General features: G+C 38.3%; 1 long non-coding RNA gene across 1 annotated transcript; it reads right to left on the bottom strand.

Annotated features, from left to right (window-relative positions):
• Positions 1-23647: 23647 nt before the first annotated feature.
• On the bottom strand, positions 23648-24434 carry LOC133267508 (uncharacterized). Its single transcript, XR_009742792.1, has 2 exons — positions 24338-24434; positions 23648-23839 (listed from the first exon to the last, which is right to left on the bottom strand). It is a non-coding gene; the product is annotated as an uncharacterized LOC133267508 (long non-coding RNA).
• Positions 24435-26492: the final 2058 nt, after the last annotated feature.

Below are 26492 nucleotides of genomic sequence, written 5' to 3'. Positions count from 1 at the left end.
TCTTACCATCAAAACACACACACACACACACACACCCCTGGGTTATTATTTTTCAAATAAACTTGGTTTCTTCCACCAGTTGTTTTTAATGCAACTGAAGAATCCAACCACCACTTTCCCTCTACCGCCTCCACTGCTTGCCAGACAAATGACCTGGACAAAATGTAATGCAAATTTCAGGGAGTTTATTTTTCCAGCAGCCCTGAAAATTGCATTGCTTTCAGCTCTGCTTGTATAGGACAGGTAATCTTTACAATCCTTAAAAAGAATTGTTCTAGCATGCGGTAAAACAGAACTACATAATTTCTATTATAAAAATGTTTCTTTTTAAGAAGTATGGAAGGATAATCTGCACTTAGGTCTAATGAGGTTGTGTTAGATTCTTCTGGAACATATTCCCCTGCTGCTACCAAGCTGGGGCCACACTGCACACTGAGGATGGAAACGTGAAGAAGGATGAGAGTAGGAAGGAGGAAGGGAAGTGGGGATGAGAAAGGAGGGACTGGGGGAAATCTTATGTTTGTGGCAGCCTTCTTCCAGTTAATTCTGAATTTGTAAAACAAACAAAAAAATACGTCAAAACAAAAAACCATAACAGACTATTTGAATACCTTGTTTAATTATAATTCAATGTATTTTGAGCATATAGTTGCACATACTGAGGTATTAAGAAAAACTAAAGGATTAGCAGCTACCTATTACCAACAGAATGCCTTGGAAGTGTATTACCTACAGAGAAATTATTTGAAATAAATATTTGAATATTTATCTTTTGCAAGAGAGTTTAAGAATTGTTTTGTGGCAGTCCAGCAGAGCAAGTCTTTGTAGCAGACCTTATTCTCTGTCTGTCTACATCTAAGAGAACTAAGTGATTCTATTCCTTACTTAATTTCTTGTTTTCCCCTCCTACTTTCTTTAACAGGCTTTGATTTAATAGTTTTTTTTGGAAACCTAGTTCATTACTGTATCAAAGATGGTAGCAATCCAGCAATTTACCTGTCAACCTCTTCTCAATACACAAGCAATTTTTTGTTGTAAAAGAGGAACTTACTGGAGCAGTGGTCTATTGTTATGGCATATGGACCTATTAGTGTAGTAAATTTATCATTAAACATGACATAAAAGATGCATTATCATCCATTAAGTTCAGGTAGAAGAAAACCATTGGATGCTGCCTACCCCTGGATCCCTCACACCACAATATCCTTTCCAGTAATGCATGTGTGGTCTTTGAAGGAAGTTTTTCTTTTAGATGGTAAATGGTACCCTACAATTAAATGTGCACAGCTTTAAAATGTAAGCCAATTGCAAGATATTAGCTTTAACATTTACTACTATTTAATGAGGGCCAGCCCAGTTAAAAGTCCATAAATTATTACTTATTTCACATGGACAGGAAACCTGTTTCCATGTTCTGCCCCCAAATCATCTTTCATTACATTTTTTTTTGTCAGGGAGGGGGAAATCTGCACAACCCTGGACTTTTAAAGCAGAGGAACAGGACCTCCAGGCAAAAAAAGCACAAAAAGATGCTCCCTATTTTCAATAAAATGATTTAAATAGCAAAATTATATTGCACTGTAGCATACTATGGTGCTACCCTGAGAAAAGTGTGATTTGATCTAAATTTACACCTGTAGCTGACTAGTTACAGGAAGATAATTTGTCTGTTGAGTTTTGCCTATTATAATTCTAATAATGCTCTTTGGCAAACCTAAATGTCTTTTTTTTTGTGTGTTCTGTTTCTAAGAAATGAAGCCCAAGATGCAATTGGAAAGGTCATTCTCCACAGTGAGAAATGTTCCAAGATAAACACAGTCCTCTACCTGTTGTAGCCAGCCTGACCTTTGCCCACTGAAGCCTGTTGCAGTTTCAGACCAAAACTTTAATTAGAGCAGGAATCGCACAAAAGTGCAGTACATTTTCTTTTGAAGGGTGATTATCTCAAATCATCAGGACTGATCTATAAAGATTAACAGCTTTCTTCATGTGGTTTCTACTGTTCAGTTATTTTACAAGCTTTGCTACTGCCTTAAAAGAAAAAACAGGGAGGGGATAGAAGGGAATGAATTCTACAATGCCAAGCTTTGATTTTGAAGTAAGAGGACTCAAAGTCCAACTGCCAGAGGTAAGAACCTCATACACTACACATGCTGTTTTCCAAGTAAGCTCAGTAAGTACTTTCTCACCAAAAAGCTGATCAACTGAGAGTGTTGGTGTCGTGTTGGTCAGCCATTTGTCTTATTATTGCTGAGCAGAGAAGAAAGTGAAGATGCCAAGAACAAACACTCAAATTTCACACTGGCCTCCTTCACCACTAATGAAAAAAAGAGAAAGAAACAGCTAGATTCCACCCTGATAGTGATGATAAAGTCCTAGGGAATATCATATGCAGCAGTGGGCAGTTTTCTTTACATAGTTGTTAGGTTCAAAGTCAAAAGTTACACCTAGATATGTCACCTCAGTCCTGACTATTGGGGAAAAGACTTACTTTTACATAGTGAGAAAGCAAGGAGGCAGAAAGTAACCAACATTATGTAAAATATTCACATTGAGAAAAGATGGAAGTTTGATGGACTTTTCCATTTGTAGAAGATTCTTCATCGCTGGAAAAAAACAGCTTGAATAGAGCACATGAAGAGGCGGGGGCATGAAGGAGTACGAAACTGCTCTGGGTGTGTTCAGAATCAGTACAAGAGGCTATCACTTAGCTGAGACCCACACAACAGCCCCTTCACAGCATTTGTACTGTTGGTAATAATTTCAAACCAGTTATCCCTTTTAATAAACTAAAGGAATTAAGAAAATCAATTTCCTAAGGACTCCCATCACTCTAAGATGTTACCACATTGTTCCTTCAAAAGAGAACTTTTTCATGCTCATGAACATGAAGAGACAGGCTGAATTATCCTTCTGTCACTGATCAAGCCCAGAAGGTATGGCTAGAGGAATGAAAAGTGCTCCTCAGATGCTTTCTTTTATAAAGCAGTGACAGGAGGAGAAAATGCTCCAAAAAATCTCAAAGATCTCAATTCAAATGTACTTGCAGAAGCATCTTTTTACCTATCAAATGCTTTTGGAGTCCAATTAAGCACAGTACAGAAAGGGATGGAATGGCCCTGAATAACCTTTGCACAAGATAATGCTTGTACACCAAGAGTGCAAAAAGCCATAGAAGTTATTTAAACCTATATTTTTTGTCCATTTGCAGTAACAGCTATCACTGCATGCTGTGTATCAATGGGTTGACTTGTCAGCGGATGAAGCCTGCTATTAGCCAATGAGTAACATGGTTTCACGCCCCCTCAGACCTTAAGCAACGCTTAGCTTTCACTGTGAAATATGGACATATTGGCAACACATGCATTTTGGAACATTACTGGAACATCTGGTACACTTCAGAAGTATAGATTCTTTACATTTTACTGCACTGCCAGGCCCTATAATCAATATTTAGCATTAAGTGTAGTTATTTTGATGCATTGAGTCTGTCCCAAACTCTGCATGTCTGAACATGATTTATGCTTTAACAACAATACATACAGATTCCAATAGGTATTGATATACACTCAAGTTATAAAGCACTGTCACCCCAAACAACTTTTCCAAAGCATCTGTATCCCAAACAGTGTCTATGCAGGGGAGGACCAAGTTTTAAGCCTGACATACCCAAGTTGACCTGAATGACAAGCTAGTGAGCATTTCGGAATAAGGAAAACTTGAACACTAGGATGCCTTAGAATTAGCCCAAAACAAATGGAACATAAATATAATAATACTAAAAAAACAGCAAAATATAATGCTGAGTGCAATTCATTGCACTAACCACAAGATTGCATTTACTGACTCCAGGAGTACAAATCATTGCATGGCAGCTACCCTCAGTTTTACCACTAGGGAGCTCATAGGGAAAAGTTCTGAAATTCATGCCCTAGTGCATTAAGCTGGTATTGTTCATCCTCAAACAAATCCACCAAACACAGGCATGCTCTTTACCATGCATTACCTGTTGTTCAGGCCTTCTCAATTTCCTCTTATTATGAAAGCAAATAATACCACCCTGAAGAGTATGTTGGCCTTCTGTGCACAGCTTCTCCATTCAAGACATTGGACTGAAAGCCACCTCCCATTCAGGCATGTAAAGGGTGGGCTCTCTGAGCCAGTATGGCTGCACGGTTCTGCTGGAGAGCAGGACTCTGGGAGTGTAAAGCCCCCTTCTCCCACTACATACGCTGCTGAGTTCTGCATACCAGGAAACACTTCCTGGACCCAGGCACATCTGCTCATACCTACAAGCCATGAAAGCAATGTTAGCATCACAGGGACGGACTGTGACCCTTTCATCCAGCAAAACAGAAAACCCTCCAAAGTTCTCCTGCCATGCTCTTTCCTCCATCTTCCACTGACCCTTGCCCAGAGCAATTTGCATTCCTTGCCCATCTCACTGCTATGGGATAAGTTTCTAGGGCTATCACAGGCAAGTCACTTCAGCGTAAGTCCTCCCCAGCTTAGTATGTTTAGGTAGCTAGAGATATGATGAGACACACTTGGATTTTCAGCCTCACATCTCTGAGTAACCTCTGCAACTTAATTAGTTATTTACCTATGCAACCTAATTAGTTATTTGCCTATAATCTGCAACGATCTGCTCTAAATACATGGAAGTACATTTGTATAAAAATACACCTATTCACCGTTCTGTGTTTCATTTTTCAACTGTGTATAAGAACAGTGCTGTCCTTCGACAGGGCATGTGTGAGGCATTTGGGTTTAGCAGCAATAAGGTCAGTAAGAAGGTTGCCAGAAATCCTAGCAGAGATCACAGTACAATAATCTTGAAGACCCGAGGGCTGTGTACATTTTTGTAATGACTGTATTTTACTTCTACTGCTATGAAGTGACTTAGATGGCAGTCTCTGGTATTTCTCACCAGACTGTGTTTCACTGGGGTATTTCCATCTTGGAAAGTAAAGCATTTTTGAGTGAAACCTTATTTAAAAATAAAAACCAGAGCAAAACACTTTAAATTCACTACCATACTTTCTCCAAATAAGAAACCAACATGAGTGCTCTACACCTTGCATGTGAAGGGGACAGAAGGGTACTTTACCCATTTAATTTTTTACAGCATTAAAAAAAAACCTGTTAATGGTACGGATTTATGATTATGTCCATCACAGTCAGTTTTAGCAGGTAGTGTTTTTCCTTGTTTGACCAAGACCCACAAACTATTGTAATAAGGATTGACCCTGTCAGCACTGCTCAAGGCAGTTAAACATAAGATGTTATCACTGGAAACAAATGTCTGCCCTTTATTTTTATGGATGGTAGAAACAGCTTGTTACCGTGGCAATGTTGCATTTTTGTATTTTGAGGGTACAGTTGAAAGGGGCATGCAACCTCTAAACTTTATCAGTGATGCTTTTGGGATGGAATAGAAGGCAAATGTATTTTCAACAAAAGGGCTAATGTTTTTACAGTTTTGGGGGAGAAAATGCTTAGGGTATTTGTGTGTGTGGTTACATTGTTGCATCAACTCACTTTTTCAAGCACATATCTCATCTTGGTGCTGATCAGACAGAAATGTTAGAGATGGTCACATCACCCATCTTCATTATCCACAATGTTAAGTGGGCATGGGAGAGAAAATGACCATTTAAAATTTATTGTTGGGAATTCATTAACAGCGATTTTAACATTTATTTAAATAAAGATATTTAAAAGCTTCCCTCTAGGAGAAGGAAAACATTCCCTAGAGGGAGATTGCATTTTAAGGTCTAAAGCGCAGTATGCATACAGATATTGCACATGCAAACAAGGAGTCCTCATCAGCTTCACAGTCATTTAAGCATCAGGTGAAGCATCTTCCTTTTGTAAGGCTCATTTGCCCAATTACAAAAAAAGCCAGAATAAAATGAGGGAAGCATCCTCAAGTGTGCTAAGGCAGAATCTTTCCAGCCAGACAGTTGCCGTAAGTCAGTGCAGTGGATTTTACAAGAAGAATCCTCATCAACATGCCACTTTCATTGTCTGCTAAGCACAAACAGAAGTCAATTAAATAGAAGGGTGAGCACCTAGCAACATTAACTCATAGCTTGTTGTATGGCAAACGCGGAGTAATGCTTTAACGCTGTCCTGAGCAATGAATTTGAGAATGGTTTTCATGAGGAGCAGGCTCAGTTTGCCTGAAATGGGAAAAAAGAAACAGAGTACTTGGATTTAGAGCTTCGTGTTTTAGTATGCAAACTGGACAACAGTGAATGGCCACTGTAAGAGAGGAAGGAAAAAGAAGCAAGGACAAAATAAGAAGTTCTCTCCCTATGGTCTAGGAATGAGCTTATACCACAAAGCCTTAAGTGTCTTTTAAAGCTTTCTTTTTTAAATAAGTATTCCAAAATGTATTAATACTTCAGCCACCTTTCCTGGGTCTTACTAAATTTCTAGTTAGGATAACATCTTGTGGCATTGACTTCCATAGTTTAGCGCCCATTCTATGACAGAAGACTTCCCATCCACCTAGAGTTGCCACTTTCCAGTTTAACCAATGATTCCCATCATATCTTGCTCATTTAAGCTGAAGGAAAAAGAAAATAATCCTCAGGTAGCTTTTTTTCTTTGGTTCCTCTCTTTACACTCTATCCAAAAGAAATAAAAACTTCCAGATGCAAAAAGTTAAGATTTTTCTCTTTTTTAAGAAAGCTGGTCCAAGGCAAATAGGATGGCTTGAAATGTTGGCCATGGAAACCTCTTGCATAGTGAATTACCATCTGGCTTGGAATAGAAACAATGCAGACCTCTTATTCGGACTGATGTTACCATTTAATGCTCTTTCCAACAAGTCATTCATAAATCCATGGCTACAGCTGATCCCAGTTACTCTCTTTTTTGCATATATGTCTTGGAAAGTCTGTTTCACATCTTCACAAAGCTGCAGGCAGAAGAGTAATGTTTGACCTACAGCAAGCTAAAGGCCCAATGCTCTTGTCTGCAGCTATCATGCAGCAGTGGTCAAATAGTAAATTGTGCAATTGCTGGCAGTGTGTTTGATGCTTTTCCATTTCTCTTTATCTCCAAAACATGTATCCTCAGAAAACAGACAGCTCTCTGGGTTCAGCATTCATTCTCATCCCTTTGCAGAAGTGGGAGCCATGCCACTGATTTCAGAGAGAACAGAGATGGATCCAAAGGCAGAACTGGATGAACCTAAGCTGCTCCATCTCTATGGACTCTAACTTCTAACTATTCCCTCATCATTACTTGTCCCCTTCTCCAGCACCACTTTCCCTCATTTTTCTTCCTAGAGACGTAATAACTGAGGTTTAGACAAAAGAATCTAATAGTAGCAAAAGGTCTCACTGAGATTTGAAATAAAGATATTCTTTTTTTGAGGGAAAATGCCCAACTAAAAGCTGTTTCCCTTCACCATCAAGTAAACAGAAGCTGATGATTCTCTGCTTCCACTCAAAATAGCGTAGGACAGGGAAAATGTAGGAGAGTGTCTGAATGGCTTCAGGAAAAGACAACCCAGGTCTCAACTCAGCTCCTACACACATCTAGAGATGTTCATGACTTAAGAGAATACCCCTGTGGGCACACAGCACCAAAGTAGTACTTGGCAAACTGCAGTCTTCCTGATGACTCTAGGCAGAGTGTTTCAGTACAAAGAGACACTATGTTTCTGTGCCCGCACCTGTTGAATTTAGTTGCTCTTAGGACTGTCACAAATCAACCTTTACTGAAGAGAACTTGAAGACCAGAAGTTACATTTGATAATCCATAGCATTCACATAAGGTAGCAGCTGTACTGCCACTAAAATGTATCCCCTTGCCTCTCTTCTGCTTTAGATAACAGCTTATTTAAAACCATGACACTTTGGGCACCAACAAATCTGAAGCAAAAGAAGATACATTGAAATCAAGTTGGCTGAAAATTTAATTTTTCAACTTTCCTTAGAGCCTAAAATAAATGGGTTGTATGATGGACATAGAAGGATTAATGGGATATGAGAAGAATGTGTTAGTAGCATTGTTTGATCTACTTCTGAAAAGACAGTTTTGCTGTAGAGAGATGGAGATAAAGGGTTTTCTCATAAATAAAGTGCTGGAGGCTATTCTATTGTCCTCCTACACAGTACACCTGCTTTTCATCACATATCCCATCAGATAGCTCTCATGTCTTAGGCTGTTTTGCATTTCCATATGTCTTCAGAATATTTCTCTACTACTTAAAAAACAAACAACAGCCTAACAAAGACATCAGAGTTTTGCTATTATTTACCATGCTTTATACATCACACACACACAAAAGGCTCAAACACTCTGCCCTCCACAACAGATTAATTTAGTTTGCTTCTATATCTGCAGAAGAGCATTTCCATGATGAAAATTCAAATGTTGGGGAGAATTCAGTCCTGTATTAGGAAATGGGACATCTGCTATGGTAGGCTCTGGCAAGGAATGATGTTCTGTAATTGAAATGCCCAACCTCTTGTGGATATCTACTCAATAAACATCCTCATTGTTGATGAAACTGTTACAGACAGAAGCTTCTTAGCTTGTGAAGCCAGCAACAAGCCTTGTTCTCTGCACAGAAAAAAAATATCTGGCCCTCATACATATAGTTCGTAGGATGAGAGCAGTGAGGGAGACAAGCAAAGACAACTATTTATTCAGAGCCAATGGATGAGCCTCATTCGCCTCCTAAACACTATATTCAGCAGGTCTTAATTCCCAATGTGATTATTGGCTGAGTGACTAGAACAAAATCATGCTGTAACATCTGGTTTGCAGTAATGCATGGCTACTTGAGCTTTATAAAACTGTCAATGCTTTGTTTTCCATAAAGACTATAGCATCTTTTGGTTGGAAATCTAATCCTCAGCAATAATATTTTTTAGTGTCTTAAAATCTGAAAGAGTTTTCCCTTCTAACATATTGGTCCACAACTTCTATTTTTAATATGTTATCGATGGGAAAGTTTCATCTAATTCAAGTAGCTAGTTAGCCAGTCTGCTGCTAGCTCCACTGAAATAGCTAAGTAAACTGTATGTTTTTCTTTTCCAATTATACTTTGTTATTTTATTTTTTTAAATGGGTATCTATCCAATTCTTCCTTTTACAGTAAACACAGTGTCATGCCAAATAAAGTCTCATTCAAGAATGACTTGAAGTCATTAGCTTGTCATGGAAAACTAAAATCAGAGAAATACTGAATCTCTCATCCAGCAGCCAACACACCCAAACTCCAGTACATTAGATATGAAGCAAGCTGCATTAGAGACAAAAGCAAAAAAGGTCGGCAACATGGGAATGACAAAAAGAATCCAGTGACGTCAGAGAAAAAACCCTACAAAACTGCTTTATGTACACAAAGGTTTGCACTTTCACAATTCACAGGCGGAACAAAAAAGCATGTTGGGGTGCACCAGTTCAGAGATCTGGTTTGTGAGTGTCCAGGGCTAATTATAAAAGTAAGGTTGCAGATCTAAGACAAGCAGAGGCTTGCTCTTTGGCAGAGATCAGGTTAACTATTTTGACCCCTGGAAAGCTTTCTGTGGTCATTTTCTAGAGGCTGAATGAAATAGAAGAAACATCTGACAACAATGGCTTAGTTCTTATAAAAACTCACCTGTGAAAGGAGACAACAGCAGTGGAGCAAGGTATTCTCTGTATATACTTTAAAAGGGGAGGTGGATCCAAAAAAGAAAGTCACTTTACATACAAATTCAGTTTTACCACTCTACTTAGAGCTTAACAGCAGAATTGGATCATACTTTGATATCACTGACACTTCAATATCCCTTTATTTATCTGTAATCTCTTTCCCAGTCATGTTCATCTCACACAGACAGACAAGAAGGGAAACTTGCTACTGCATTCTAAGTATTTAAATATCTGATTCCCTTACAAGCGAAGAACTGCTTTATGAGTACATGCTACAAGACAGAGTTCTCAGAGAACCTATTAGTTACTCTGATACGAAACTTAAGTTTCTCGTCAGTTTAATGCTCCTAATATCACTTTCTTCTCAATGTAATGATCTTTTTATTCACTAAATTTTTTAGTTTTACTACTTAATTTGCACTTAATCACATATTACTTTATGGTTAGCAATATTGCTACAATAAGAAAGCTTTGAGTTTCTATGACTCTGTTAACTCCAGAATGTTTTGAAAAACAAATGAATGCTCCATGTGACCCACTTCTTTTTTTTTTTTTTTCTGATGAAGCAACTAAACCACAAAAGGATGGAAAAGAAAAGAAGAAAATCTGAGTTTCTTGGTGTGAGCACTGCAATCACTACAAGACTAGTCCTACTTCAGTTACATTGTCTTGTCCTGCAGCACCATGAATGCATTCAATTTACTATTGTATTCTTGTTGATGGTAGGGAGGTTCTGGCTTACAATAGAAGAAAAAAGCACAAAAATATCTTTAGATGAAGTTGTTTCACATGCAACTTGACTAGCAGTTCACACCATTTTTTTAGATGTTATATTTTATTAGCCAGATATGTCCTTCTAATTTAATTTAAAGGAAAATACAGGAGGCGACAGTAACACTTCCAACGTACTGGCTGCACAAAAGACCCTGTTAAGCAATTGCCCATGACTTCGGGAGCTGTGACAGGGTGACTGCGCCCCAACCCCCCCCCCCCTTCAACCTAAAACAGAACTGAGTTCTAAGTCTGAAACTCTTTCTACTTTGCAGAAGGGATTCAAATTCAGGCAGAAATGGAAGCAGCATTTTAATGCATGTTACCAAGCACTTTAAAACAGTGTATTTTAGAGCATGAGCAAGGGCATTGAGCTGGGGGAGCACAAAGAACTTTATCATTTTCAAATAAATTAGACCTTGACTTTGTTTAATTGTTTGTGCTGCAAGCAAAATAAGCCCTGCAAAGAACTTATAAATTGCTCTCATCCAGCCTAAGCTTAAGGGTTTTCTCTCTTTTTATGCTTGCCTTCTATTACAACCTAAACTCATTTAAGAGTTACCTAAACAGTAATTACCTAAACAGTAATTCTCATTTCATGTTGGTCTCCACAGGTATGACTGTTCGCATTTGACAGGTTGCTGTGCCTGGAATGTAGGGTTACCCCACCAGCTTCTCTTTTTCAAGGTTTTCCAAGTTATCTATTAGACCTTTACTGAATTTGATTTCCAAGAAAACCAGGGGTTTAGCTAATATTCTAAAAACATATTCTTGCTTTTGTGGTGTTGCATCAACTACTCATAAATAACTTCATATTATGTATAGCTGTGTATACAGCAATTATTTTAATATATAGACACATGGAGGGGAGAACAAGTATAAAAAGATGATGGTTAAAATAAGAGGTGTGCTTGGAGGTGAGAACTGTAGGATCTAGACAAAATGAATATAAAATGTAAGCACAAGGATAATAGAAAAAAATATCAAGACCTACAGAGACGTCTTTGTAAATGTCAGTGCAGAATTTGACCTTTTGGTATCTATCATACATTCACCTGTCTTTGTGTGGGACTGGTATCTCCAATGTCATTTTGCATTGCTTTGCAAATCCTGTGATGTCTGTTCAGAAATACTGTACTGAGAGGGTCCAAGAAATAAGGCAGACAACTTTAGAGAGCATAGAGACAAAAGTTTCTTCTTAAAGTATCCCAGCACCTGAAGACTGCTGTCCTTCTGCACCTAAGATACTGCGGAAGCATTAGCCACCACTGTATTTCATGCTTTTGAGCATGGGAATCTACATTCTTTGGATAGAGGTGGAAAGGAATGCACTTACCCATGGCACTTGCAAAATCTGTTTTTCATCCAATTACATCATGAACTGACATTTTTTGGGGTACACAAAGGCTGCTATCAGCTACTCACAAAAGATGCCTGTCCCCTTCCCAGTTAAGTTTTAATTTTTATGAACTAGCAGTACACTGATAGTGATCCCGAGGCAAACTTGAGCACTGAATCCCACCACCAGCCTCTATCACTGCATCCATTAAAACTGCTGCCTACAGAAACCAGTAAAGGTCCAGCATGAGCCTTGCAGCTTGGTCTTTGCTTTTCACCTGATAACTGAAGGAGCAGGATATGGAGAGAAGATTAAAGGCGGGGAGAAGTTATTCTGTAACTAAAATGGGACCCAGAGGATCACCCAGATGTGAGCTAATGTTCTTATGACAGCATACTGGGACAGTGGCGCCACCAAAACCGAGCCAGATTTTACGTGACACTCTTGACAAAATGGATGTTATTCAAATAAGCACTCAGATGACACCATGTTCTCATCCAAAATTACTAGGCTTGTACTATTAAATGTAGGTTGAGGTCCCCATCCAAAGCATACTGTTGGGACTACGTGCCAATCATTGCAATAGCAGTGCACATTACAGGGAGCTGAGGTTCTCTGCAGAGCAATAGAGCTGCAGTTCAGCTGTGTTTCTGGACTGAAAGGATTTAGTCATCCCACTTTTTGCTTTGGCACTGGAGTCTTAGAGGCAAGCTAGATTGTATAATAGAGCATTGACTGGTAGTTTATTCATAAAGAAGATTTTTTTAGTTATTAACAGTTTTTAAAAAAGACATACAACTCCTTCTCCTCTCCACTACTTTTAATAAAGGAGGGAGGAGAATATGACCTCCTGACACTGATGACTAGAATAGCTGGTAGCAGATCCTGTGTAAACAGGAGGGTAACATTTTCAGAGAAACCCAAATCTATTTTTCTCTGGCTTGTAAAACCACATTATTTTGGTTACTGTTCCAAAGAGTCGAGAAAAGTATAAAAAAGACAGAAACTGTTAAAGATATGATCAACGGAAGCTAATCTTGCCTCTAGTGTGTGAGTTACTTGATCAGCGCTCTAAGTGCTTTGTTATTGATGCTGAAAGACATACTACTCATGGAAGCAATGTGTGCACTGAAGCAGTTCACTCAGCTGGAACCTCTGACCACATTTTCCTGAATCCCTCTACAGAGGGGTTAACCCAGGGCTTTTAGATCCTGTTTGCATGTTCTACTAAATCAGAATCTTAAAGCACCTATTGCATCTGGGTTCCTATTCAGCAAGGCATTTTGTTAGGTACTTTGCTAGCTTTAGGGGCTTATTTGCTTCGTGGAATAAAGACAAAGCATGAAGGCATGCTGCAAGGCATATGTGAAACAACAGAAATAAGGTTGCTACGCTAACCTGATCTAACAGGGTAGTTTCACAACTTGATTTGGAATATAAGGTTTCCCCTACATTAGTCGTACCAATACACGGATAATTTACGAACACCTTAAATGGAACTGGATACCTACTGCAGGAAAGAAATATTTGTGGTATTTTACCCATTTTCGAGCATTTTTCCAGATGTTTGTTCATGTCACAGTGCAAATGGTAATCCAATACCGATATTTGGAGGTGTGGTTTTGGTTTATGGTGGTTTGGATTTTTTTTTTTTTACTCTCTCCAAACAAGATATTCCTGCTAGGAGCTGTTTAAGTAGAAAGTGGACGTCTTTTCTCTTTTTGCAGTTCAAGTCAATATTTGCAATTTGAATGTTTTATTTATTTAACATCAACCAATGAAGAGATGCCAAGAAAAATTACTGATTATAAATTACAGCCTCCCAATAGCAAAGATATTGTGGTGCCAAAAAAACCCACGCTATTTCTATTTCTTTTCATGTTAACAAATTCCAAATTTAATTCAATTTAAATCTATTTCTTTTCATTTTGAAAATACCCTTAAAAGAAAATTAATCTAAAATTCCTCAAACACATGTGTATCCAAGAACCAGCATACTCAAGAAACAGAGGGAGAACAGCACTGAGCAGACAGCATCTTTTGGCTTTTTCAGTCTACCTGACATCCACAGCCCTTACTCTTTTCTGATTTCCACTAGCTTCTTTCCTAAGTTTAGCTTCACTGCTCAAATTTCCCTTTCACTGCAGCCTGAGTACCTCTTATCTGCACACCACTTTCCCAGCAGATGATTCCCACAAGCTGTGGCTCAGGACCCGTGGGTCACTGGCAGGGTTACCTCCTTGCCCCTCAGGATCACAATTATTGCTTTATCTACTACTGAAAGGCTGAGAAAAAATGAACCCACTTTATTCAAACACTCTGGGGAAAAAAAAAGAACTCAGATCTGAACACCACTTATATTCAGGAATGTGGGGCTGAGGGGGAGGGAAATGGGGGGAAGAGGATTATTAATCACGTCAGCTAATTCTTTTAGCAGTAAATAGTTTTGATCTGCTCCAGTTGCTGTGTATCTTGCTACAAGAGAAGCGTATTTTGACCTATAACTTCTATTTCCTGCAACAATCCATCTGCAATCAATAGATTACCTGACAGCAGATACCCCTGGGAGGTGCTGGTCAATACACACGTGCAAAGACAGTTTTCTTTCTGAGCTAAGTGTGGATAAATTCCAGCTGTCTCCATCCACCTGTGTACCCTTTAACAACTGCTCTTTAGCTCCTAAGCCTGGGTTTCTGGGGAGAGCTATTTATGACACACCAACACCAATCCTCCACCCCCCAGAAAGACCTCACATGTGCTTGTCTTATATCACTTGGACATAAGCAAATGATTCAGAGAAAATAAAGTGAATTAAAATACATTTAGGTTGCTTTCCTACTTGTAGAAACATGTGGGATGTGTTCAGTCTTTGAAATTATTCATGTTTAGTAAAGAAATTCCCCCTCTCTCTAGAGAGATGAAACTGTTCACTATCTGCTCATTCTGCATCCTCGGTACCAACATTTGGATTAAAAATTGTTAGTGGTCATTTATCACTTGATACCTTTTCCATTACTTTATGGAAAACATATGATACGTTATGATAAACAAAATTTGAAGCTACTGTACTGTGGGCCAGATCCTTCTCTGCTTGTATAATTACCTTCCTCCAGGACTTGGATAAGGAGCCTCCTATCCTGTGTGCCATCTTTCCATCGCAGCTTTGCACACTTGCCTGAAGAAGGAAGGATATTTGATTAAATTTTTCTGCTTTAAAAAAACCTGTGTGAGCTTTCCTCTCAGTTCAGACCACATACCCTCTCTTCCTACATGTATAGACCATTTTTGGCTACTGATTTCCAGAACATGTGGTTCTGCATCCTTCCAAATGACTTAACTTAGAGGGGTTTTTATTATGAGAGTTTTCTGAGGTTATAAATGGAAACACAGAAGAAGCCACGATAAGTAATTTGGGGAATTTAAGTCTGTGCTCTGTGCTCTAGCCAAAACATGAACGGCTCAGGCAAACAGATGCGGAAGAGATGATTGTTCTGATATTCAATGACCTTCCTATTTTTTATATCAATTAGTTTATCCACTGTCACTCCCCTAGTCCATCCATGCCAAAGTGCATACCTATTTAGTTTGCACTGATGGCCTCCACTGTCACATGCTTTATTCTATACCACTTCTGGAGCTCCAAAAGAGAAGACAACGGTCAGGCTCCAACTCCTGCCAGAGATTTCCTGCTGGTAATTAGTCAAGTAAAATGAACATGTTCTTGTTTCCTGGTACCCAGGCTCAGGACACCCTCCCTCCCCCGTACTCAGAGATATCCTCTGTCAGAGTGAGAATTTCTGAGTGTTTTTTACGCAAATCATTGCACCTGCTTTCCCAATTCCCTCTGATATCTCCACTCTGCCCCTCCTTCCCTTCACTGAAAGCAGAGAAAAGCATCTGCCTCTAGGATAGCACAGGACCTAACAGAAGCCCCATTCTTGTGGTTCTGGCAAGGAAACAGGGTTAGGTGCTTCATGCATGAGGAGTGGGAGGAGGGGGGAAGGGATGAAAGAAGCCAGCAATTTATGTCAATATATGCCATTTGAGTGCCTGTCTCATACTAATTTCAACATAAAATAAAAACAATTTATCACTAACACAATTTATTACCTATTTGCATTTCAGGATCTTAAAAATAGAGCAGACAAATCATAATGCATGATGCCCCTAGTGATTTCTAGTCCCTAATTACACTGATAACTTGCTTGATTAGTGCTATGCTTTATACAACGGGACTAGCTGGAACAGAGAGAGTCTATTTACTTAAGAGGTGCTCTGGATATGATTAGCAGGAGTGCATAAATGTACATTAGTGCACATTAATGCAGTAACTAATCTAGACAGTGGACAGAAACAATACATATTGTATTTTTCCACCCAGTATGTTTCTGTTTGAAAATTCCTTTCACAACAAGTGCCTCTGAGGTACTTACTTTATTTTTCCTGTTGCAATTTGTAATTACCTTAGATTGATATGTCTGTTTTTCTAAATAAATTGCTTCAGTGGCAAAAATATGCCCTCTTTGTAAGCAGATTATATTTACTACCACACAGCACATTTAAATTCTTTCTCACTGGGAAAAGAGGGTTTGAACTCCTAGCTGCGAGAGATATTTTGTTTTGTTTATAAACACATCAAGAACATTTTATCTGTCCAGAAACACAGCTTCTCTGTAAATGATGTGGATGGTTCTGACATCTGCCTTCTTACTAAGGATATCTGCATTTAGGGGCTTCCACTGAGATCTCAGTGAAAAGTAGTTTTTGCACACAAACTGCCGCACCAGGAAAGAGATGGTTTATATGGGTTTTCTAAAGATATATTTGTTGTGGCCTTTGCTATGACATACGTGCCAATTACCCACCATGACAAATATTTCCTATATAATATAGAAAATATAATAATTCCTATTTCCAATATGATGAAAGCAAAGTCACTGGGTACGGAGAGGAATTTCACCTTTTGTCCATGGTGCTTCCAGGCCCCTCCATATGACCACAGCTGAACAACAGTCCAAAAGGCACCCACCACTGCTCTGCAGGAGAGGGACACCCCTCAGGGTGACAAACAACACCCTGCTAACGAATTCACATTCCTAAGTCACAGGCATCATGATCCTTTTGAGAGGGACAGGAACTATACATCACCTCAGGACTTTATTTTCAGAATTTGAGGACCTAGGATGATTTCAGTAGCACACTTAACATTTGAAATAACATTCCATCCCTGTAGTCTTTGGGAGAAATGGCCTCTTTCTCACGTTCCTTTCACCAGTTCTATTTTTGAGAAAAGAGTCAATGATTGCTTTAAGGTTATTTGATTTTTTTAATGCAAGACCTTTTAAGTGTTTTCACATTCTTTCTACTCTCCAGAAAGCTCTTGGCTATGCTATCAAGACATTCAGTGATTGGCAGTTAGCATTATGATCATCTTCAATAGGAGTTTTCTATATAAAGATACAGGGGTTGAAAAATCTTCTTAAAAAAAAAAAGAAAAAAAGAAAAAAGGAAAAAAGAAAAAAGAAAAAAAAAGAAAAAAGAAAAAAAAAGAAAAGAAGAGGAAGAAGGAAAGAGGAAAGAGAAAAGAAAAAGGAAAAAAGAAAAAAGGAAAAAGGAAAAAGGAAAAAAGGAAAAAAGGAAAAAAGAAAAAAGAAAAAGGAAAAGGAAAAAAAGAAAAAAGAAAAAGGAAAAAAGAAAAAAGAAAAAAAAAAGAAAAGAGGGTTACTGTCCTGGGTTCAGCAGTAGCAGTCATTTTTTCTCCTCAGTAGCTGGCGCAGTGCTGTGTTTTGACTTTCAGCCTGGGAACAACGCTGATAACACCAATGTTTTTAGTTGTTGCTAAGTCATGTTTATTCTGACCAAGGACTTCGTGAGCCTCATGCTCTGCCAGGGGCAAGGGGAAACCGGGAGGAAGCAGAGACAGGACACCTGACCCAAACTAGCTAAAGATGTATTCCATACCACAGCACATCATGCCCAGGATGTAGAACTGGGGGCAGCTACCCGGAAGGGCTGGATTGCTGATCAGTCAGGCTGGGTATTGATCAGCAGGTGGTGAGCGGTTATATTATGTTCCCTTGTTATTTTCCTTATCATTATTATTATTGGTGGTAGCAGCAGTGATTTGTGTTATACCTTAGTTACTGGGCTGTTCTTATCTCAACCCATGGGAGTTACATTCCTTCGATTCTCCTCCCCACCCCTCTGGGAATTGGGGGAGGAAAGGAGGGGAGAGAGAGAGACTGTGTGTTTTTTTCTGGGTTGCCAACTGGGCCTAAACCATGACAGTTACCTTAAACCCCAAAATATACAGGCCAAGAGAATGACAAGAGGTACTTCGTAGTTGCTACCTATACAAACCAGACTGGTAAGTTTTCTCTTCCTTCCTTACCTCAGAAGGAATACGTTTACCTTCAATATACTTACATTCAAGCACACCACTTGCATTCCTCCTAATTTGGCTTTAGCAAGACACATTGTGCTCTAACTTCTCAGATTCATTCTGTTTGTCTCTTGCTAATCAGGTTTTACTGCTGGCAGCCAAATGGATGATGCCCAAATTTCATGAGATCTGGAGTGCTGCAAATTACTGTTCTGCTGGGTATCTGACCATGCCAATCTGCAGTCTTACTGACACTTAGCTGAGTAATTTCAGGAAGGTAAATGCCAACATCAAATCACCAGAAGGATTATAAAGACTGTGCTTCATGTGCATCGTGTATCCCTGTGCTAAAGCAATACAAAGAAAGGATGGTCATGGCAGCTGAAAGGAAAGAGGACCCTGCAGAATGAAATGGTCTTTCAAACAGTGCAGCTGGTCATATGATGCTTTGGAGGCTGCAACACGCTTTAGATGAGCCTACAGCTCAGCATGCAAAGAGCAAGTTGGAAAAAGAAATACTTGGCACTTTGTTTAACTGTAACCAGGCAAAAATGTCTCACCTTCTGCTTTCAAAACTGGGTAGCTAGAGACTATGAAACTGCATTGCTTTTCTGATGGGATGTTACTTCTGCAGTATCTACCACTTAGCTTTCAATTTCTTTCCAAGAGTTATGGGTCAATAGCTGGAGTCAAATATAACCACTTCCTCACGCTTCTGGTAATTACTAACTCCCACTTTATCACAGTGCCTTTTATCTGAAGTATCCCAAAGCATTTTACGAATTCAGCAACACATCTATGTTGGACCTGATCCAATGCGCATTAGGGTTAATGAAGTTAATACACAATGTATTATATGCATGTAAACATTGGGTAAATTGCTTGCAATAGTATAATTACAGTTGAGGGCATCCAAACAGCCTTAACTCTGCCCTATGGTGATGGAAACAATAAAAAAGAATAATTGGATGAGTCTTTGAAAAACAAGCTGCTTTTTTTTTTCAGCTAATCCAAACTAAGACTGTATTAAAAAACTTAAATCATAATTAATGTGTACTTCTGGCAAAGGACTGGGTTTAAGTTATGTGCATGTCTTAGCTGAACATTCTCATTTTGAGGTTTTTACAATTTGTCAGTCTGAATTTCCCAGATTGAATGTAGTTTATCTGAAACTGAAAGAAATTATGAGGGTTGAAGAGATGACAAACTAGTTCTATTTTAAGACCACATTTATTTAACTAGTGATCCAAACAAGCCTATGCACGTCAGTATACCATCTTGACCCTTTCCAGAGTACTGGAAACATACATACTGCCCCTTGGAAATCCTTAAATTGGAGATGTACCAGAGAAAGGATCATCCTCTCCTTCACACCTTTTTTAATGCTCTTTTCTGAAGTATCCTCAAGTAGTTGCTGTCAGAAATAAGACAAGTAGGCTGGATATTTCACCCAACCTAGTGTAATAGCAATGCTTTTAATGACACTACAGAACATAGGCTTTGGGCTTTATACCAAGACTTTCAAAATGCTCAAGCTAGCAAATCTACAGACTGATTTCAGCTATCTTCGACTTCATACATCCTAACAAAGGCCTACACTAAAGGACTAACTACCTAATTTCTGCTCTAGAGCAGGGCTGATATTTTATATGTGGACACCAGTATTTTAAAGTTGCAATAAAAAGCAACTGTAATTTCTTCATCAAAACAGCTTGAAGTCCATCACTATGAACACTTATGTGTTGTTTGGAATTTAGCTACCCTTGTCTCAGCAATATTGTAGGACTTCTACCGAGTAAATGACCTACCAAGTATTTTCCTGTGTGAGGTTCTGTTTTCCTCAGCATTAGAAGGAAGAGGAGATTGAGCTAAAGAAAGAGCTGGGGGATAAATGAAGTTTAATAAACCAAACAAAGCACTCACTTAAGTCTGCTACGGGAGGCAAAGGAACAGCACTTTAGAACATAGTGGGTGTTGCGGTCACTGCAGGTATTGACCCCCACACTCAGTATCTGCTCCTAAAGTGTTTCTACTGTAACAACGCAATTCCTATCTTTCTTCCCAGTAATTCACACAGAGAATGTGCCTCAATCCACATGGGAGGGATTACAGCAACATTGTAGCACTCGTGAGGTATGTTAAGTTGGCAGCCTCGGACACCAAAGCAGGAGACTATTCAGTGGAGACTCTCAGAATAGGTATAAAACAATAGAAACAGATGTCATTTCCTCTACTGGAAAGAGCTCATCTCTGGAAAAGCTTTTTTTCTGCCTTGGTTGAGGCTCCCCAGGGACAGCATAGCTTTTCTGCCAACTGAAGCACAAACCGATGCTGTCTAACCCAGCGCACTTTTTGCAGTAACTAGACTTGGAGCATATACTTGTTGCACAGTGACAACTACATTCAGCAGTAGAACCTGCAGCCATTCAGATATCTGTTCTGAAGATACAGAGCATTATATTGATACAGAACCATATACTGTAACATTTCATTTGTCTGAAAAATATCATAGTTCTTCAGTTTTGAATGGAAATTGTTTTCATAACAAAACCTCCTTTCTGTGTCAAAGCAGAAAGCCTACTGTGAAACCCTTCCAGTTCAGGTTTGCAACAGTACCCTGCATTGCTTTTATGACAATATGTTGTCCCATCATTTTCTAACATTTATAAAGTAATAAGCTAGGCCAGCTTAATAAGGACTATGAAAAAAGCTCTCTTCAAACATCACAGATAATCATAAAAACTGTGTGAAGGTGAAAGGTATAGGAGAAATCTATTCACCATAATGACACTTAAGCAGAAGAATGGGGTCCCAGACAGGCTGTGCAGTCTCCACACTTGAAAGTCTTCAAGGTCTGACTGGTTAATGCCCTGAATAGCCTTGCCTCACAACTGGCACTGCTTGGATGAGGTTAGAGTAGAGGTCTCTTTGAACCTGAATTATCCCACGATCCTGTGAAAGTAATTCTCTAACAAACACAAGAGAAAATAACTTCTAAGTTAGGATTGGATTATCAAAGTATTTGATAACAAATACATTTGAGTTATAAGAAAATTTCTCTCTGCTTTTCAAGCACAGAGGCCAAATACTGACCTATAAGGGCAAGAATGAAGATGCAAACTAGCATTTTACCATGGTATTACTGTGACATAGATGCTCACAACATAAAGATCACAATAATGCACATATTAACAAACTACATAATAACCTAAATAGTTCCTTTCTAAATTTCAAGACTTACAGTTGTGCAGCTACTACTAGACATAGCCAACAGCAGCAAACCAGATGTGAGTTACTTGAGCCCTGAAGGGATCAGGTTTGATGCAATTCAATAACAAAGCACATATAGGTAGAAAAATGTGTGAAAATTCAGAAGGCACAAAGATTATTCTGGTAGTAAGACAAAAAGTGAGTAGGCAAACTGGTGACAATTCAGCAACCTGTCAAACTGAAAGCAATCCAAGACTGTGTGTTTAATACAGCCATTAGGGAAAAAAAAAAACCAACACCGGCTGTAATTAGAAAATGAGTTAGGCTTTAAGGATTGGAGTTAAGTTGCTCAAAAGGAACTCTTAGCTAACTTAAGTTAGCAGACCTGGTGTCATCCTGAGTTGCATACCAAGGAAAATATATTTCTAAATAGTCTAAATATTACGTTCATGAATCCATGTTTTAGGAATATGGAAATGACAATAAGTCATAAAAGTCAGTGACAAAAAGAAAAAAAAAACAAAAGATATGACTGATATTTTAACTACATTGGCCAACCCATTCAATTAATCCAAAGTAAATTTTAGAAATAAAATCTTATGTTTGCTGTTCCCAAAAGCCACAAATAAAGAGCTCTCAAAGCACAGAGTAAAAGCCTTCCAGTCATGTACACAAAGAAATAACAGGAGCCAGCAACGGGCTAAACAGCAGCCAATTCCCGGGAACCACATTACAGTAAAAAGCTCCAAGTGCCCAGAACACTTTAAAACCAAACAACAAAATAACCTGCCACAACAGCCTGCTGGCTATCGTTTTATATTGATGTCCATTCAAAAGTAAATTTTTTAAGAAGCAAATGGTGCAATTCTGAATGCAGATACCAAAGGCATACATGTTTGGAACTTACTACACTGATGCCTCCAATACTGCAATAACCAGCAACTCTTATATTTGAAGTGATACAGATATTACTAGTCTTAACTTGTTGCCAAGCTCTACCATCCTCCTGTCAGTGTTTACTGTGATCTATTCGTGATTCTAAAGATCTAAAAAAATTCAGAAGCTATAACCTCTTTTTAACATTGTCACTTCTACTTCAAAGGGCCTGTGGACATATAGCACATAGGGTACAAATGTTAAGGGCAAGCATTTAATTCCTTTTGCCAAAGGCAGAAAAATTTGGATCGCCTTGAATACTTGGCATTGTGAGTGCGCACAAACCCGAAAGAATAATTAGGATGAACGTTGGCCTGTTAAGGTCTTTTTTTAAATGGTGCTAGTCATGAAGGGAAAAAAAAGAACCTTAGAAGAAAAAAAGTGATTAGAAGCATTAAATCTGGTCATTTGGCTTAAATTCCATCCTGAGTCACAGTCCTGGAGGAAATACAGACACTTGATCTCTTCTCCCTCTTCTGTCCTTTCCTTTCCCGGTGAACTGTTACAGTACCCTATGTGACCCCTCCTGTTGTGCCACCTGCTTTTTGTACTCTGGTTATGTCATTATCTTCATTTTAGATCATACTATCATACCTATCAAAAAAATACTATTTACCAAGGTACTTATACTTTGTGTAAACATTTTAAGTAGATGAGTTTATGTCTACCTTATTTGCTCCGCTATAACTTAACATAGCTAAGGAACATGAGTCCATTTTTCAATTAATTACAGCAACCAGGTGTAAAAGAGTTTTAGAAAGTAACTGATGTGAAGACTATTTTTTCCACAACAGAAGCAACTTGGTGTTTTTTGTTTGTTTGAGGGTTTTTGTTGCTTTAAGATGGGGCTGTTCTTGCTCAGTATTCTCATTATAAACTTTTCAAAACAAAACCTTTCTTTTCTGTTTAAAGAAACAAAAATATTAGTAATAAGTTAGATATCAGTGAGTGCAATTATAACACCACAGTTTCTATTCCAGTTTAAAAAGGTTATTGTTGAAAATATTTGTTTGTCCAGTAAATTCACCTTACTCCAAGTTTTCCAAAGGGAAAAAAAAAAGCAAACAAAAAGGAACATTCAGGGCATTAAAACCACTCAAAACTCTCCAATCCATCTGTCCTTTTTCAGAGGCACTATAGACAACAAAATCAAACAAGGGAGAGGGAGCACACCTTACTAACAGCTGGGTCAAAACAACCCATCCACAAGAACACTGCTTGACTGCAAGAGTCTGATCGAGTTGTCCTATACTGTGAACTTCTCTCTTATATAACAACTGAAAGCTCAATATTTATATCATGACCTGAATAAAGACACTGTTTGACAGCTCCTTGTAAAGAGCATGTAATTATTAATATAATTTTACTGGTATTTGAGACAGGTGGAACTGGTACATCTTTGTGGGCAATGACGTGAACTGACTTTGCCTATCCTGGCATGCCAGGGGAAGAAGATTCATCTTGCCATGTCTCAGGTATAAGGCAGGCTGAGCAGTTCAGCAGGTGGTTTTGTTCACATTAAAGGCTTGTAAATGGTGCTGTTAATTGAATTACAAATTATCTCATTATCAGATACAGTAAGTAATTTTTTTAAATTAAGTGGAGATTAATTAGAATAGATGGGCAGAATAACTGAAGCAAAATGGTCCCACCTTCCCCATCAACATCTAAACCTGTCAAATTATTTTAATCTGACAGGAATTGATTTAGGATTATCAAATGCATCTGTTGAGCTAGCATCAAAATTCTTCAAAATATCAGCAATTCTCCTCATATTGAAACTTAGATATTTGACATCTACAACTGTCCTTAAAACCAGGGTATTATGTAGCTATTTTTCTTAAAATAATGGATTCAATCATGCATTTAAGTGCTTATGAAGGTCACACTTGATGGTGTTTCAGCAGATTAAAAAAATCAATAGAAAACAGACCCTATTATCCTTTGAAACTACAATTTATGAATTGTTATGAGCATCAGAGTAATATTTCCTGATAGCTAATAATTATACTGTGGTTTCCTGAGGTTATACAGACCTGGTTATACATGGTCACTAGTAACATTGGAGTAATCAAGGTTATTCTTCATATCATGACATTGTGTCTATCTGTAGAACAAGACAATAAAAATACTAAAAAAAGAAACCAAACCAAACAGGTTTGGGGAAAGAACATTCAAATACAGCAATTTCAAAAATCTGTTCCTAAAGGAGCAGAATATGGTCAAGCCTTGTAAATCATTATTAGCATCTGTAACATTAAGGACAAAGACAATTTAGAGATAATCCATCAACTGATCCAAGAATTTTCTTTCTCCTCCCACATGTATACGCAGTGTCATGTGAAATCACCCAAAGCCTTACAAGCAGCATTTTCACTGCTGAAAAATAATGCATTAAACTCTTCTTATGCGAGTCACAATGTAGTAAATCATGATAAACTGTATTTTAATTAGAGACTATGAGAAGGAAATTAATTTCACCAACAACCTTCTGAGGTAAGGAGAGATAGGGATTTGATACCAGCTTGGTCTTGTAAGCAACTCTAACATTTCCCAAAGAAAATTTATATTCAAAACATCATCTTTGTAATACCAGAATGGGGCTACCTAGCCCATTGGTTCCCAGCAGGAAGTGCTCAATTTTCTGCTCAGTGACTGACAACAGAATCTGATGGACACAGTCAAATAATTACTGGGAAAATTCCATTCAGAGACATCATGGGTAGATACATTTTTTATGTGGATGCCTGAGAGGGAAATGTGGCAAATCCAGATTTTGTCTACCAAAGTAGATCATGAAAGAGGAAAGTAGGAAAAAAAAAAAATCTACTTTAAACTTCTGATTTGAAAAAAATCTGCTAATTTCCCAAAGATTTTTCTTTTCTTTCAGTGACTGTATGTGGGTGAAAAATTCATATCTTAGTGGGATTTAAAAACAAACTAGAAAGTACACCTAAACCAAGAGCTGAAAGCCAGTGAAAAGCTAAATACATCACTCCCTCATCTTTGAAAGTCAAAACAGAGAATAGTTAAAACAAACCAGTGCTAGAAGATTGTCATTTTACACTAAGAAACAGAAGGCAGACAGGTCAAATTCTAGGGGAAACCCCCTGCCCCCAAACCCACAAAAAACAACCAGGCCACTGTAGTTACCTTTGAAGAAGGTTTACCTACTTCAAAGCTACCTACCAAGAAGGCTTACCCAGAAGTGAGACAATAAGGTCAGACACAGTGTCAGATGTATCAACCACAGAAGTAAAAAACATGACCAAAAAAAACCCAACCAACCACAAAAGCAGCAGTTCTAGAAGCAGGTAGTTTGGGTCATTTTCAGTAAGCTACACAAACTTAGCCTAACTCTGCTGGGTGATGAAGGAAGGCTCTAGATATGGATGTTTGTTTTAGTAGTGACCATCACAGGTCTGTTGAACTACAAGTTTCAGTCTATTAAGCTCAGGTTCATCAACAAACATGACATTCTAGGCATTGTGCTCCCTGTGAGGACCTTTGCACACACCCCTGTGATAAACTCCCTATAGAAAGAACCAGCCACCCAAGAAAGCTATTTTGAGAAATTATAGAGGAAGGGAAGACAGTTTAGGATTTTGATATCTTCCAGTGTCTTGTGCCAGGTTATACAACCTTCATGAAATAACTGTAATCCAAAAGACATACCCAGAAACTGAAAGCCATTTAAACAATATCTGAGATTAAACATCACAGAAGAGACAACCTAAAGAACTTGTGACAAATGAAGAAAAGCTTGTTTCTTTCCTTTTTCTCTTAATGCAAATTAACATGGTATTAAAACCTGACAACTGCCGGACATGGCAGTCTGTGTGGACACAGCCACATTTTGGCAAGTTCTCTATGGACTCATTATCAACATAGTACTGGAGACATTTGAGGAAGGAAGACATCTGCCATTACTGACAGACCTGCTCATTGCCATCCACATTGAAATTGCATGTGTGTTACAAGGAGCACAATCAAGGACAAAGTGGATATACCAAACAGCTGTAAAAAATAATGAAGAAGGGGGTTAGAAGAGTTAAAAAATGCTGTAAAGCATTTAAGGTTCTCTATAAAACTGTAAGTGGTACCGTATTAGAAAGCAGACCATTTCCACAGCTACTAAAAGAGGTACCATAAATTAACCAAATGACACACTAAAAAGCTTAAACTTAAAAT

Source organism: Pezoporus flaviventris, unplaced genomic scaffold (assembly GCF_033815535.1).
Source record: "Pezoporus flaviventris isolate CSIRO_AGI_PZ_B2104156 unplaced genomic scaffold, CSIRO_AGI_Pfla_v1 ptg000001l, whole genome shotgun sequence".
Taxonomy (NCBI): Eukaryota; Metazoa; Chordata; class Aves; order Psittaciformes; family Psittacidae; genus Pezoporus; species Pezoporus flaviventris.
Note: the sequence above shows the minus strand (reverse complement) of the source record. Positions and strands in the feature narration are given on the sequence as shown.